This window comes from Megalobrama amblycephala, linkage group LG3 (genome assembly GCF_018812025.1).
Source record: "Megalobrama amblycephala isolate DHTTF-2021 linkage group LG3, ASM1881202v1, whole genome shotgun sequence".
Lineage (NCBI taxonomy): Eukaryota > Metazoa > Chordata > Actinopteri > Cypriniformes > Xenocyprididae > Megalobrama > Megalobrama amblycephala.
This window is the reverse complement of record NC_063046.1, coordinates 4,220,026-4,237,008: the sequence shown is the minus strand read 5'-3', so window position 1 is coordinate 4,237,008 and position 16,983 is coordinate 4,220,026. Positions and strand designations below refer to the sequence as shown.

The window sequence follows — 16,983 nt, the reverse complement described above, 5'->3', positions numbered from 1 at the left end:
TTAAGCTTAACCATAATTAAGAATAGCAATGTATACAGTGAGAAATTTAAGATTTTTTTTTTTAAGTCATTACTTTTACAAATAATTGGAATAGAATTTCAAAAATATTTCAAATATTTAAAAAATGTCAAATATTTTTTCTAGTCTGCATTTACATTGCTTATTATTATTATTGCATATTTTTGTCCCTTGTTATAGTAGCAATATTGAGTGTGAATCCTGCATTTATATGTACTGTAGATATCACCTCTGAAACTGCAGAGTGCAATTGGTCGTCTGTCCTCTTATAGCATTAAAAAACAAAACTTATATTAAAATTCTGAATGTATTATATAAAGCGTGCAAACAGCGCTTCCTTTATAATCACTAAAAAGTTATAACTCATCTCAGTTATAGCTGTCTACACTGCACAATGAGTCTCTTACATCGTGTCTACACTTTGCTAATGAGAGGCTTCGCGAGCGTGCAAACTCAGAGCATGCAAACTCAGTGCAAACTGAGTGCTCTGGCGTTTCTTCCGGTGATTCTAACTAACTTAAACACCCCTGATTGGCCATTGCGTTCAAGAGATCAACAGCTATGTCTGTGATTGGCTACATTGCTCACCGCTGCAAAATCATGATGTAAATAGAAACATTCAAAATTCTCCAGAGCGCAAACACAAATACGCACTGGAGCGTCTGCTAAAATGATATAATTACAGTATCAACTTAGAGTGCTCTTTCTTGCATTTGAGGGTGCTAAGGTGCGTAGAACCGGGCCTGCATTGGTGTGAAATTTGTAGCAATTTTGAACTTTTGACAGTCAGTGTGAGATATAGGCTACATTTGAGTATTGTATCTTTTGATATAGATATCTTTTAAACCCCAAACATTTTACTTAAACATTCTTCATTAACAGTTATTTGTAATAGGCTATATCATTTAAAAAAAAAAAAAAAAAGTAAGTAGTTTTAATGTAGCTAGCTACTTTTTGATAGTAACTTGTAGTGTAGCTAACTACTTTTTCAGAAGGGAGCGTGACTGTAGTTTAACTACTTTAATTTATGAGTAGCTTGTAGCTTGTCAAACTCTACAGTTTCAGAGTAGTTTCCCCAACACTGCATATATGTCTATGATTGGCTACAATGATCAATGCCAAGTTGATCATGCTTGAATCTGAAAGTGGAAGCAGGAGTGTTTGAAAGCAGGCGTCTATCAGTCCGCTGATAGACGCCTGCTTTCAAACTTTCCCGTGTGTATCTGTGTAAGCGCTCGGTGAAGAGCATCAATAATGTCTATTTACAACATGTTTTTGAAGCATTGATCACTGTAGGCAATCACAGACATATCTAATGAGGCCGTGAACACAATGGCCAATCAGGGGTGTTTACAAATACGCTCAACAGTGCTCAAAGAGTCATTTTTAAAATTTCGGTACCAACTTGGTACCGAAGTCGTTACTTTTGACAACACTAGATCTGCCTGAATTGACACCATTGTATGCGAACTGAGACGATGACATCACTGTCTTCTCCAGAGCTGCTGCATAGATAAATTAACAAAATTATAACTAATGATTTTTACAATGGATATAAGTCAATACTGAAATAACTTAGGCTGGACAATGACACTGTTTTCTTCTAGAGCTGCTGTACAGCCAAAACAAACTTTATTACATTATTTTCCTGTTATCACTGTAAAGCTGCTTTGAAACAATCTACATTGTAAAAAGCGCTATATAAATAAAGGTGACTTGAATAGTAAAATCACTTGAAAAGCACCAGAATAAAAGCTAAAAACCATTACCAGACAGTCTAGTTTGGAGGGAGCCAGTGAGTTTTATTTTTCTCTCATTACTCTCTTCATCTGCCAATATCTTTTCCTTTTTTCCCCTGCTCTTTCTCCTCTTTTGATGAATGTCAGTTAGAGTGACCGCTAGTGCATACTGCATCCAGACACCACATTGATTCATGTCTACTTCATTCACACACACAAATCTAATGAGTGTCCGTCGATAGACTGTGGCGGCTCAGACCGAGGTGAGAGGCTCAAGGACAGGGACGCTGGGCCTCCAGACGCCTGAATGATCTCCTGCCCGGCTGAGGTGATAATCCCCCCCCCCACACACACACACACACACCAGCCTGTGATCCATCAATCTCAGACGCTTCACCATGGGGGATTAGACACATCCGAACCCAAATAAACACTGCCATCAACCAAACACAGGAATATGCTGGAATGGAAAAAAAAAAACAACAAAAAAAACTTCTTATTCTGATGTTTGTCTACACTGAACAAGAAGTGAAAATGAAGATGGCCATTTTGACACCCATCCCATTATTTTAAACATTATGGGAAATGGTGTAAACTGGACTTGAACCTGTGTTGCCCACATCAGCATCAATGTTTCAGCATCAGCATCAAAGCATTAATGTTTCAGATACACTAACCACTAACAGGTCAAACAAACAAACAAGCAAACAAACAAACAAGCAAACAAACAAACAAGCAAACAAACAAACAAACAAACAAACAAACAAACAAACAAACAAACAAACAAACAAACAAACAAACAAACAAACAAACAAACAAACAAACAAACAAACAAACAAACAAACAAACAAACAAACACAACACAACACAACACTTGACTAATCCAGAGTAGGGCTACCACTATATCAGGTTTTCAGTACACAATTATTGTGAGCAAACAAACTTTATTTATTTAACGTTTTCTCTTTTCTGGCCATTGAATCTCACTGGAAATATGAGTGTAGGGAGGTGGAGAGAGTGTTTGTTGATCAGCAGACTGCCATGTCTAACACAACAGAACACAACAGAATAAAAAAAAACTCCCACACTGGTGAGATAACTTGAGTCATCTCCTCCAATGTGATTTTGTGCAGCAGCAGCATCTACACACTGCATTCTTTGTTCCTTCTTTGTTCCATTTGTTCAGCATATGGGCAGTATCTTTGCAAGTGCACTGCACTTACAACAAAATGGAAAAGCACATAATCAAATTTATATTATGCCATTTTAACATGACTAAACGTACAGTACATACTGAGTGACTGAAACAATCTTTGTCATAGAATATACTTGTTTGTTCACACACAGTTTGAGCATTCTTGTTTCCTTAATGGGGTAAGGTCATGTAAAAATGATATTCAAACACTCAAATTCTTTAAACATTAAATAAAGCACAAAATCAGTACATGAGATTATCATACTTGAGTACTGTCATACTTTGTATGCTGTTGTTCCAGTCTTGGTGTCTCAGAAATAGAAACTGTTTCTAAAATATAATCATTTGTTGTTCTATGCATATCACCATCATGGATGATAAGGACAAAAACTCTGATTAAAATGAAAAAGACACCATTTATTGCATTGCGTCTGGTTAGGACATGGTGTTAAGGTTCAATATCTTCACTTACTATTTTGTCAACCACAGTTAGTGGCACTGCATTATTATCATATGTGCAGTTTTTACATATCATGATTTCTGTTTTTTTATATCACAGTTATTATCAATACAGGTATACTGCGACACACCTAATCCTTGGCTGACACGATCTCTGCATCAACACACAAACTCAGCTTATGTGTGTTCTTCATGTAAATAACATGATTAAAGGATTTCAGCCACAGCTGTGGCTTCAGACACCCATCAGGAACATCAGCGCTTAGACCTTCAATCTCAGTTTGCACAGACAAAAACCGAGTGCAGCTGACAGCATTCCTCTGCAATATTTTCTTCTAGATGTCCAGTGAGCCTCCCATCAGGGTCAATGATCAAGTTACCTCTGCACCTCTATTCATCAGTGACTGACCAATGCAAATATCAGGACAACTTTAAATTCATCTGTACATCAGTGTGAACGCTCACTCTGAAGAAGCAGAGACTTTTCTGTAACAGCTCATCAGAGAACCCAACCCAAGAACAGAGCGAGCAGAGAGGGATGAGCTCTAGGATCCTTCTTCAGTTTTATACCTGGCTTTAAAGTATCAGGGGATACTATGTAGCCATCTTTTCTGGACAGAGAGTAACTAGTGGAACTCAAGGAAAGAACAAGATCAACATAACGACTAACTAACTGAGAGAGACAGATTAGTACCATGTCTGTTTGATTACCAAGGAAGTGGAAGGACACTTACATTAAAATAACATGCCTAAATGTTTTAAGGAAAATTATTATTATGGTTATTATGTAAACAGTCAATGCCAGTTCACAGTAGATGCCTCTCATAACATCTGTAAATATACCACTCTTTTCAATCAACCAATTAACAAATGTAATTTGTAATTTTTACTATGTTAATTACTGCAAAAGCTAAAAAACAAATGCAATCACCTAAACATACATATAAGATATGTTTAACATTGTGCTGCTTCACAATACTGACTGACCAACTCACCACAGATATAAATACAGCTTGAATCGTTTGCACATGATCAAACAACAAATGTCTGCAGAAATATGTGCTTTGACCAGACGTTCCAGCAGGCTGTAGTCACTCCAAAGATAGTGAATAACATCAAAACATTCTAGAAGAACTTACACTTCCATCACTTCATGTTTTGCCTTTACTTTTCTAGATGTGATGTGTGTAGTATGACACAGAAACAGCCAGTGTCGGCAGGGAAAACTTGGCCAGTGGCTCTCCAGATGATGTAAAGGTCCAGCAATTACAACTGCTGCTGGAGAAACACGCTGACACTGATACTGACACACACACGGCACGTTTGTTTTTGTGAATTGTGGGGACATTCCATAGGCGTAATGGTTTTTATACAGTACAAACAATATATTCTATCGCCTACACTACCCCTACACCTACCCATCACAGAAAACTGCACATTAATTTCTCACAAAAACTCATTCTGTATGATTTATAAGCCTTTTGAAAAATGGGGATATGGGGTAATGTCTTCATAAGGCATCCTCTCCTCGTAATACCGATGTCATAATACAAATTTGTGTCCTGATGTGTCAAAAACACGCACGCACACACACACACACACACACACATGCACACACACACACACACACACACACACACACACACACACACACACGCACACACACGCAGCAGTGTCTTTCAAGAGAGCAGGGCCATGTTTGTCCCATCAGACTCTCTCTCTCTCTCTCTCTCTCATTGTTCTCATTGACTCTCTCCAGTGTTCAGAGCAGTTTCAGTCATGGAGCACTAAACATACACACTTTTGTATGACCTAATCATCTCAAACATATTCACACACATACACTTTCTGGGGAATATTCTAGTAAGTTCCAATTAGTCCTTCCTGACCTATCAATTAACATCAATTAACACTAGCAAATCTAATTAGCCCCTAATAAACACAAACAAACAAAGGCTTTATCATGGGAGAACACAGAAACATCTAAGATCAATGGCAGAGGAAAGACCCAGATCTGCAGTATTCCACATCATTATATCATGCAGTGCTGCAAAAGACGTTTCCCAAACAAACAGCTCTTGTTTCTCTGTTTACACACGTAGTGATTTTACTTTGGCCTGGCACAGGCACCACAAATGTTTTGAGTTTTAGTCACATCACTTAAGGCAATTGAGAGTGTCCTTCCCAAGTTACGGAGCACCAGCCAGGAATTTATGAAATGCTGATTAACAATGCTAAATGTAGATTAATAAAAAAGTCTTATGAAAAAACTTGTAATATGTGTATGACATTTTTATTTGCTAGATTTTCTTTTTCTGCAGTGTTTTATCAAAAGTATCAATTTATTTTGCTGCTGTGTTTCTGCTACTATTGGTAAAATAACTGTCATCTGCAGCTTGTAGCGCTTTATGTCTTTAGAGAGAGAGAAGCAATTCACACCCTGAGCGCTTGTGGTGTGTACCACTCACTATAAACTGAAGAAACATTAAAATGGTGCTACCATTGTCATTATGTCTCACTGTCCGGTTGGAACCAACACTATTTGATGCACAGTGCTATTTGAAGACCCCTGACCTAGGCATTATACAGAATACAAAGAGTCCAAACATGACTATGTTATGCTGAACTTTCACCATGTTTTCATGTATACCTTAATAGGTAAGTTTGTATACCTTATTGTGTTGTAGCACTAATTAAGCATATACAGTTCTGTTAGTAGACATGGAGAACATTTGCTATATTTTGTGTCCATTTTGTGTATTATGTGTGGAGTCTGTGAAGATCTGTTCTTCCTTTGTGGCTTCACCCAAATGTCATAGTTTTTTCCCATGAGTCCTAAGGAATTTACGATCATTCACACTTGTGGATAATAATGAGGGAAAACAAATGAGTTCCTGTGATTGAGGTAGTCACTTTGTGTTGATAAACCCCCTCCTGCTGTTCTCCACAAGAAGTGGTGTTAGGGCAAAAGGCATCTGTTTTGTTGTCCACAGAAAGCCGATCACATTGAAGTTAACCTTTTTCCACACGTGGGATGGAAAGATGTTGCCATTCAGTTTGCCCACTGTGCACTACATACGTCACAAACACACACGGTAGGAGAGTTACTGAAGCTCGGCACTGCAGTGCTGTGACAGATGCAGTGATAGTCACTCAATTAATCTTCTCTCTTCATAAGAACAAAACTTTCATAAACTTTCAAAGGAACAGTGCACTAAGCGATGAAAGATCTCTCATCTTTTACTCAAGCTCATGTCATTTTAACCTGGATGACAGAGGTTCACTGGAAAGGTCTTTGTACACTTAAGGTGAAGGAATAACATATCAGTGGTCCATATGGTTCCTGCAATATATTGATGCTGTATGTGAGGAACAGCCTGAAACTGAAATCATTATTGCAGATCTTCTTCATTCACCTTCAGTGTATTTTACTTTGAAGAAGAATGAACACACTGTCAAACAGCCTTGTGTGCTCCAATGAAGGAGGACAAGCACATAAGACTGACTAAATGAGGACTGTCCCCTTCAACACACCATCTAGGTTCAGAATAATGTCTGAATATTTCCTTGTTCATCAGAGATCTGAGATCAGCACTCCACAGTCGTCTCACCTAAGCAGCTCTGGGATCAGTTCTGGAGGTCAGCGAGTGCAGCTGTAATGCTGTGCCAGAAGACATCTACACACCTGTAGCGGCACAGCACTGCTCCTCCTCCCGTCAGCTGATTCCGCTTCACAGGAGTAACAGCCCAATAAATCAGCATTCAAAGCTGGATTCATCTTCTCTCTTTCTCTTTGATGATGTATCTGTGTCATTCTGCTCTCTTTAAAGCAATATGAGCATTTGACAAGCAAGTGAATATGGAAAGAAAAGAAAAAAAAACAAACCCAAATGACCATGGGCACTGGAGACAAGTCACAATGCATTTACACCTGCGGAAACACTTGAGAAGCTACGCTTTGGAGCAGAGCAGGTTTCCACATGTTTCTGGGAGGGTTTTTTTTGCTCTTTGTCAATGAACAAAAATGAACAACCATTGATTGATCAAATAAAGATTGAATAATTTATAGCATCATGTCTGACATTAATGGCAGCAAACACCATTGGCTTTTGTGTGTCTATGCATAAATATGAATAGAATTGAGAGCTTCCAAAGGCAGGAAGATTTTCAGTGAATACAGGTTTTGAACAATATAACCAAAATAAATGATGACAGAATTTTATATACATTCACTACTTTTCAAAAGTTTGGGGTCAGTAAGATCTTTTTTTCATGAAAGAAGTTTCTTATGCTCAGCAAGACTGCATTTATTAGATCAAAACAGTAAAAACAGAAAAATAACTTTTCTATGTGAATATATTTTACCCGTGCTGGCAAAATGAGTCATAATGAGCAAAGTTCCAAAAAGAGTTATTGTTATTCTCGCATTCTCTATTAAAAAAACCTTCAAAATGATGTATGATTTGTTGGAATCCGACGAAAAAAATGATTGAGCTACACCTGTTTGAGGTCGTCAGAGCCAGTAAAATCAATTTTGAGAACGTTCAAAAATAAATAAATAAATATAAATAAATAAATAAATAAATAAATCGTCTAGCAACCATACCTTAAAATCCTTGGTAATACCACCAAATTTGGCACAAGTCAAAAAAACAATATATCTAAAGGAAAAAAAAAAAAAAAAAAAAAAATATATATATATATATATATATATATATATATATATATATATATATATATTCAACTTTTTTTTCTAAGATTTCACAATTGTTTGATTAACAGCAATGAAACAGACAGCCTATATATTAAGAACTACTATACCACACGTAGCTAATATAATGTTACACGTCAGATGTTTTTCCCCAACTGTTAACCAAATGTTCCCTTAAGGCATAACAGCTGATGTTTGCGTGAATACTCGCCAAGACAGATTTTTTTTAAAATACTGTAATTCTGTGTATATGTGTATAGCAGAATCGTGCACTGAGGCGTCTTTTTTGTGGGCACTTGGATCTTTCAGTCAGCGTGAGTAAGATCATTTTGTTTACATCAGCATAAGTTTGAAAATCACATTTCATTGGTTCAGATTCTTGCCATCGAGAATTCGCTATGAATATTAACAAAGTTGGAATGCTGCACTTTACAACACCACCAAACTTGTGCTGAGGGAAGCGCCAATAGTCGAAAAGCAAGCAGAGAATAACTGCATTTTCCATGGACAAAGGAAAGTTATCCCTAAAAATAAAAATAAAAATAAAAAATAAATATACTTTTAGATGTTTAATTGGAATTTGGAGCATTAGGATCGACAGATCACTTAATGAACTCATTTTTGTAGCACGGGTTACATATGTTAAAATTTATTTTGTGATGGCAAAGCGGAATTTTCAGTATCATTACTCCAGTATTCAATGTCACATGATCCTTCAGAAATCATTCTAATATGCTAATTTGCTGCTCAAGAAGGATTACTTATTATCAGTGTTGAAAACATTTGTCCTGCTTCATACTTTTGTGGAAACTGTGATACATTGTGTGTGTGTGTGTCCTCCATGAATGATCTAGGAAAAATCTGACTGGCTCTCTGTCTTTATTTGTCATTCTGTGCTAATCTGTGACGGCTTTGTTATTTTTCTAGAGGGGAGAGAACACACGTCCACACAGAGGACATCAAATGATGCTTCAAAATGTGATACACATTTTAATTTCACACCCCATCAGATTTTACTGCTGCCCTGGCAGACCATAAAACGCAAGAGAGAGAGAGAGAGAGAGAGAGAGAGAGAGAGGAGGAGGAAAATAGAAATAAAGAGAGATTGAAAATACACTGATAAGTGGTCATGGTCATCTAGCAGAGGCTGTTCTGAAAAGTAAAAAGTAAAAAAAAAAAAAAAAAAAAAGCATAAAGAGTTTTTTCTGAATTTAAACAACAAGTTACATCAATCAACTCTTTCTCAATGCCTGACATCTTTGGGTGGGAAGCACAAGGATTCGTCCTCTCTTCAGGATTGCTGGAGAAGACATGCAGCCAGAGGCAGTGATAAAGCAGCAAGACCGTAGTTTAATGGAAGGAGGTCTAATGATGCCGAATGAACTCTGTAAGTAGTGGTGAACTGCTGTCTTCATATGGGACCGAGTTCACTAGTTAAGCACTCAAGAGCTCCAAGCAATGACAGAGAAACGTGTGTGGAGAGCTAATTAGGGCAGCAGAACATCTCACTTGCACGATTCCTCTCTCAGACACACTTCATTTAAAAGCCACTGCTCTATATGAAAGAAATGAGACTTAATTATAGAGTTTATAAGTTTCTTCTAGCTCCTTCATTTGACAATAAATTGGCCAAAGAGTTACTAAGAACTGGATCCTCACCATACAACACACAAGTTTTCACCTTCAAGTCATAAACTTGCAAAACTAAACCATTTGACATCAACATCCAGACCAAGTCCATCAGTCCAATAATCAGGCTGTCCATTTGAGTTAATTGAAATAGAAAAACAGCTGGTTACCTTTAGTTGGCAAATTAACAAACTAGCTGGTCATACCTGCTTAAAGGAATAGTTTATCCAGATGGAATACACACAAACAGAAAAAAGAAGAATCAGCTGTTCTGCTTGTTCAGTAAAATTTAAGTGTTTATTTAACCTTAAGATTAATTGTTTTTTGTTTAAGACGAATCACTTGTTGAATACCTCATAATACATGTAAGTTGCTTTGAATAAAACTGTCTACTAAATGTAAACGTAAAACAATGATCAACCCATATACACTCATGCCCAAATCCAATATGGCCCATTGACATTAATTGTATGAACAAACAAGAGCTGAAATATTCATTCCACACAAGGAAGAAAGTCATACAGGTTTGGAACATGAGGGTGAGTAAATGCTTACAGAATGATCATTTTTGGGTGAACTATCTTTTTAAAGGGCACCTATTATGCAAAATTCACTTTTACATGGTGTTTGACCATAAATGTGTGTTGGCAGTGTGTGAGCAAAACCACCCTAGAATGAGAAAAATCCACCCAGTGGTTTTTTTACAATCTCAATAATTCATAAGCACTGTCTCAGAACGCCCTGTTCTAAGATTGCTCTCACTGTGACGTAGAATTGCGCTAAGCCCCACCCACGTGGTTTGATTGACAATCTGGTTTTGGCATAGACCCCGCCCTCGGTGATCGGTCAACCATCCTCCATTGTTTCAACGACAGCCGGTAATGTCTCCTAAGAAACATAAGTGTTCTGTTGTGGGATGTAATAATGAACATAGTAGTTTTCACTTACTTCCGACATCAGAGCCACTGAAAACGCAGTGGATGGATTTTATTTACGAAGGAAAGGCGCCACTCAAAATTCCAAAATACGTTTATGTTTGCGCGAATCATTTTTTCACTGACTGTTTTGAGAACGAGGGTCAATTCAAAGCAGGTCTTGCTTCAAAGTTAATCCTCAAGTGTGGATCGTTGCCTACTGTTCGCGATCCAACGTCACCTCCAGAAGAAGTAAGTGTATTTAATGTTTTTTGAGCAAATAGTCATTTCAGTCGATGTCAGCCAGTTCAATAACAAATGCGTCTAAAGTTGTTGTTGTCGTCGTAGAATGTCTGTGTATATAATTTAAACCTTGTTTGTATAGTGTGTATCCTACGGAAGCCCTGAACCGCATGGTGAAAAAAAAAAAAAAAAACTTGGTAGGGAGGAAAAAAAAAAATCGAAAAGTTATCTCGTTATTTCAACATAATAAGTCGTTATAACGACATAATATCTCGTTATTTCAACATAAGTCGTTATAACGACATAATATCTCGTTATTTCAAGATATTAAGTCGTTATAACGACATAATATCTCGTTATTTCAACATAATAAGTCGTTATAACGACATAATATCTCGTTATAACGACATAATATCTTGTTATTTCAACATAATAAGTCGTTATAACGACATAATATCTCGTTATTTCAACATAATAAGTCGTTATAACGACATAATATCTCGTTATAACGACATAATATCTCGTTATAACGACATAATATCTCGTTATTTCAACATAATAAGTCGTTATAACGACATAATAAGTCGTTATTTCAACATAATAACTCTTTATTATCTATCAAGTATGATAAAGGACATACCTGTGATAATGTTCCCAGTGGCGCAATGTTAAAATATTGGACCGCCAGTCTAGCTTTTACTGCGATCGCCGCGGTTCGAATCCGCCTTTTGCCGAGTTCGTTCTTCTCTAGTTTCACTTCACATATCAAAAAAGGCATTTATTTTCAATAGAAATTAATGCAATGTTATAAAAGTGCAAATAACCTGCCTAACGAGTGTTTAATAAAATTCAAAGTATTTATTGGGCAGGGTTAGCAGCATGTTCGATATTACCCACTAGAGGGCAGAATAAGACAGGGAATCAATTAAACAGCGCAATAGTTATGTTGAACTACTGTTACAATTTGGTGCTCCAAAATCCCAGAGGTTTATCATGGGAATTTGCGTTCATCCCAGGCTAACCTTTATTGAGGTTAAATTTATTAGACCATAAATTTATTAGACATCCTATTTATACTAAATGACAATAGCAGCATTTTCACGATATGCTATTTATACTAGGTGAAAATAGCGATATATTCTATTGACACCATGTAAAAGTAGCCTATCAGTTCTTTGCAAGAAGTGTAATTAGTATTTAGATGCTGTAGGCTGGTATTGGCAGATACTATTTGTACCTCAGTATTTTTGTACAGGATGCAATAATATCATATAGAGTGATTATATTTATTAAAATTATTAAATGGATGCTGCATTATTGGAGAAAAAAAAACCTCCACTTTCCACCAACCCTACTCAATGAACACTTTTAATATTATTAAACACTTGTTCACATTTTATTTCCACTTTTTGAACATTATTTTCATTTTATTGAAAATGTATATGATGAGAAAATAGGAGTGAGCTCTATTATTGGGTGAGCTCTGCAAAATGCTGATTCGACCCTGCAGCGATCGCTGTAAAAGCCAAAATCTGAAACCCTACATGCTATTGTTACGCCACTGAATACATCGAATTACAACTGTCCCTTTTTAAACTTCAGTGGCCCAACCAGACATTGGAACTATACTGTAAAGAGTGTTTGTCAACAAGGGACGCTATTTGCACTTACTGTAAATAGACACTCCGTGTCCTATTATTTCAATATATTAGCACCTATTTTGATTTTTATATCTTTAGAAAATATTACAAAGCAGTTTGTTTGCAAACCCAGAATAATAATTAAAAAAAACCCGCTTAAAAACGTTTTTGGCCCCTGGACTAGTGCATCTCTATGTTTTATTATAGTTCAAATCAGATTGGACACCGGGCTGTAAGTTTGACACCCCTGACATTTGCACTGTAAATTGTTTTATTTACTATGGTCTAATAAATTTAACCTCAATGAAGGTTAGCCTGGGATGAACGCAAATTCCCATGATAAACCTCTGGGATTTTGGAGCACCAAATTGTAACAGTAGTTCAACATAACTATTGCGCTGTTTAATTGATTCCCTGTCTTATTCTGCCCTCTAGTGGGTAATATCGAACATGCTGCTAACCCTGCCCAATAAATACTTTTAATGTTATTAAACACTCGTTAGGCAGGTTATTTGCACTTTTATAACATTGTTTTAATTTTTATTGAAAATAAATGCCTTTTTTGATATGTGATGTGAAACTAGAGAAGAACGAACTCGGCAAAAGGCGGATTCGAAACCGCGGCGATCGCAGTAAAAGCTAGACTGGCGGTTCAATACTTTAGCGTTGCGCCACTAGGGATGTTGATAGATGAATCTCCTTTATCATACTTGATAGATAATGAAGAGTTATTATGTTGAAATAACGACTTATTATGTTGAAATAACGAGATATTATGTCGTTATATCAAGATATTAAGTCGTTATTTCAACATAATATCTCGTTATTTCAACATAATAAGTCGTTATAACGACATAATATCTCGTTATTTCAACATAATAAGTCGTTATAACGACATAATATCTCGTTATTTCAACATAATAAGTCATTATAACGACATAATATCTCGTTATTTCAAGATATTAAGTCGTTATAACGACATAATATCTCGTTATTTCAACATAATAAGTCGTTATTTCAACATAATAACTCTTCATTATCTATCAAGTATGATAAAGGACGTACACTTATCAACGTCCCTAGTGGCGCAATGCTAAAGTATTGAACCGCCAGTCTAGCTTTTACTGCGATCGCCGCGGTTTCGAATCCGCCTTTTGCCGAGTTCGTTCTTCTCTAGTTTCACATCACATATCAAAAAAGGCATTTATTTTCAATAAAAATTAAAACTATGTTATAAAAGTGCAAGTAACCTGTATAACGAGTGTTTAATAACATTAAAAGTATTTATTGGGCAGGGTTAGCAGCATGTTCGATATTACCCACTAGAGGGCAGAAGACAGGGAATCAATTAAAGAACGCAATAGTTATGTTGAACTACTGTTACAAGTTGGTGCTCCAAAATCCCAGAGGTTTATCATGAGAATTTGCGTTCATCCCAGGCTAACCTTCATTGAGGTTCAATTTATTAGACCATAGTAAATAAAACAATTTACAGTGCAAATGTCAGGGGTGTCAAACTTACAGCCCGGTGTCCAATCTGATTTGAACTATAATAAAACATAGAGATGCACTAGTCCAGGGGCCAAAAAAACGTTTTTTACGTTTTTTTTTTAATTATTATTCTGGGCTTGCAAACAAACTGCTTTGTAATATTTTCTAAAGATATAAAAATCAAAATAGGTGCTAATATATTGAAATAATAGGACACGGAGTGTCTATTTACAGTAAGTGCAAATAGCGTCCCTTGTTGACAAACACTCTTTACAGTATAGCTCCAATGTCTGGTTGGGCCACTGAAGTTTAAAAAGGGACAGTTGTAATTCAATGTATTCAGTGGCGTAACAATAGCATGTAGGGTTTCAGATTTTGGCTTTTACAGCGATCGCTGCAGGGTCGAATCAGCATTTTGCAGAGCTCACCCAATAAAAGAGCTCACTCCTATTTTCTCATCATATACATTTTCAATAAAATGAAAATAATGTTCAAAAAGTGGAAATAAAATGTGAACAAGTGTTTAATAATATTAAAAGTGTTCATTGAGTAGGGTTGGTGGAAAGTGGAGGGGTTTTATTCTCCCAATAATGCAGCATCCATTTAATAATTTTAATAAATATAATCACTCTATATGATATTATTGCATCCTGTACAAAAATACTGAGGTACAAATAGTATCTGCCAATACCAGCCTACAGCATCTAAATACTATTTACACTTCTTGCAAAGAACTGATAGGCTACTTTTACATGGTGTCAATAGAATATATCGCTATTTTCACCTAGTATAAATAGCATATCGTGAAAATGCTGCTATTGTCATTTAGTATAAATAGGATGTCTAATAAATTTATGGTCTAATAAATTTAACCTCAATAAAGGTTAGCCTGGGATGAACGCAAATTCCCATGATAAACCTCTGGGATTTTGGAGCACCAAATTGTAACAGTAGTTCAACATAACTATTGCGCTGTTTAATTGATTCCCTGTCTTATTCTGCCCTCTAGTGGGTAATATCGAACATGCTGCTAATCCTGCCCAATAAATACTTTGAATTTTATTAAACACTCGTTAGGCAGGTTATTTGCACTTTTATAACATTGCTTTAATTTCTATTGAAAATAAATGCCTTTTTTGATATGTGAAGTGAAACTAGAGAAGAACGATCTCGGCAAAAGGCGGATTCGAACCGCGGCGATCGCAGTAAAAGCTAGACTGGCAGTCCAATATTTTAGCATTGCGCCACTGGGACGTTATCACGGAAACGTCCTTTATCATACTTGATAGATAATAAAGAGTTATTATGTTGAAATAACGACTTATTATGTCGTTATAACGACTTATTATGTTGAAATAACGAGATATTATGTCGTTATAACGAGATATTATGTCGTAATAACGACTTAATATCTTGAAATAACGAGATATTATGTCGTTATAACGACTTATTATGTTGAAATAACGAGATATTATGTCGTTATAACGACTTATTATGTTGAAATAACGAGATATTATGTCGTTATAACGACTTAATATCTTGAAATAACGAGATATTATGTCGTTATAACGACTTATTATGTTGAAATAACGAGATATTATGTCGTTATAACGACTTATTATGTTGAAATAACGAGATATTATGTCGTTATAACGACTTAATATCTTGAAATAACGCGATATTATGTCGTTATAACGACTTATTATGTTGAAATAACGAGATAACTTTTCGATTTTTTTTTCCCTCCCTACCAAGTTTTTTTTTTTTTTTTTTCACCATGCGGTTCAGGGCTTCCGTAGTATCCACACGTATATATATATTTTTTTAAAGATATTGTATTAAAAACTGTGTATGTTTTCCGGGATGGTCTACCATACATAATGGAGTGACTTGAAGTTGTTTCATCCGTCTTGTAACCTTTGATACAACAAATAGCGTCAGACAGTTTTATGTCACGTATTATTTTTTGCAACAATTACAAATGTAAATAAATTAATACCTGTTCTATCTCCCTGCAGCATATATTTTCTGGTTCTGTAGCCATCTTCTCACATTTGCCACATAAGCACCTGTACGACAAGTAATGTCAACATGACGCAACCGTTCCCTCGCATACATATAATTTCGTTTGTACTTAGCAAACGTTATCACAGTATTTGTGTTTGTAGTTTCAAAAAATTGCGCGAACGTTATCACAGTGTGTGTGTGTGTGTGTGTGTTGCACATCCATAATTGCAAAGGGGACGCGATTAAAACTCTATAAGTACATAAATGTATCAAATAACCATTCAGAGACGTCCTGCTCCATTCTCAATTGTGTTTCTTCTGCCGGAGTCTCTTCATCATCTGGGTCTGATTCCGGTTCAAACATGTACGGCTGAATGCCATACAAAACAGCGGGTCTCTCACTCTCAGCCATTCTGCTTCTATCGACTGTTTATTGCCATAGGTATGCAAGTTACGCCCTCATCCAAAGGCAGGGCGGGGATATGCAGCTCATTTATATTTAAGGTGGTATACACCAAAACAGCTCTTTTTAAAACAGGCCCCAAAAATGACATTTTCAAATGGTTATAATAAATTAACTGTGGGGTATTTTGTGCTGAAACTTCACAAATACATTCTGGGGACACCCAAGACCAATATTACATCTTGTAAAAAGGGGCATAATAGGTGCCCTTTAAAGGTGCTTTTTTGAGGATGGTGGCTGGTCAAGCAGTATGGGCCAAATAACAACCTGCTTAAACCAGCTTGAAATTAGCTATTATGTCTGAAACACCAGCTACCAGCAAAAGCTGGCCTTTTTTCTAACAAGCCAGACCAAGACCACAATATAAAGACAGTAAGTCTCACCGCTACCAACTGGTGTTTAAATGTACACAACACAGAAGAACACAATTAGACTTTTCATTTAGTAGGAATGATGTCCTCATTTCTTTTATCA

General features: G+C 36.2%; 1 protein-coding gene across 2 annotated transcripts in view; it reads right to left on the bottom strand.

The window, feature by feature from the left end:
- Window positions 1–16,983, bottom strand: part of cdkal1 (CDK5 regulatory subunit associated protein 1-like 1) — a 491,748-nt gene that overhangs the window by 13,066 nt on the left and 461,699 nt on the right. The gene's annotated exons all lie outside the window — the stretch shown is intronic.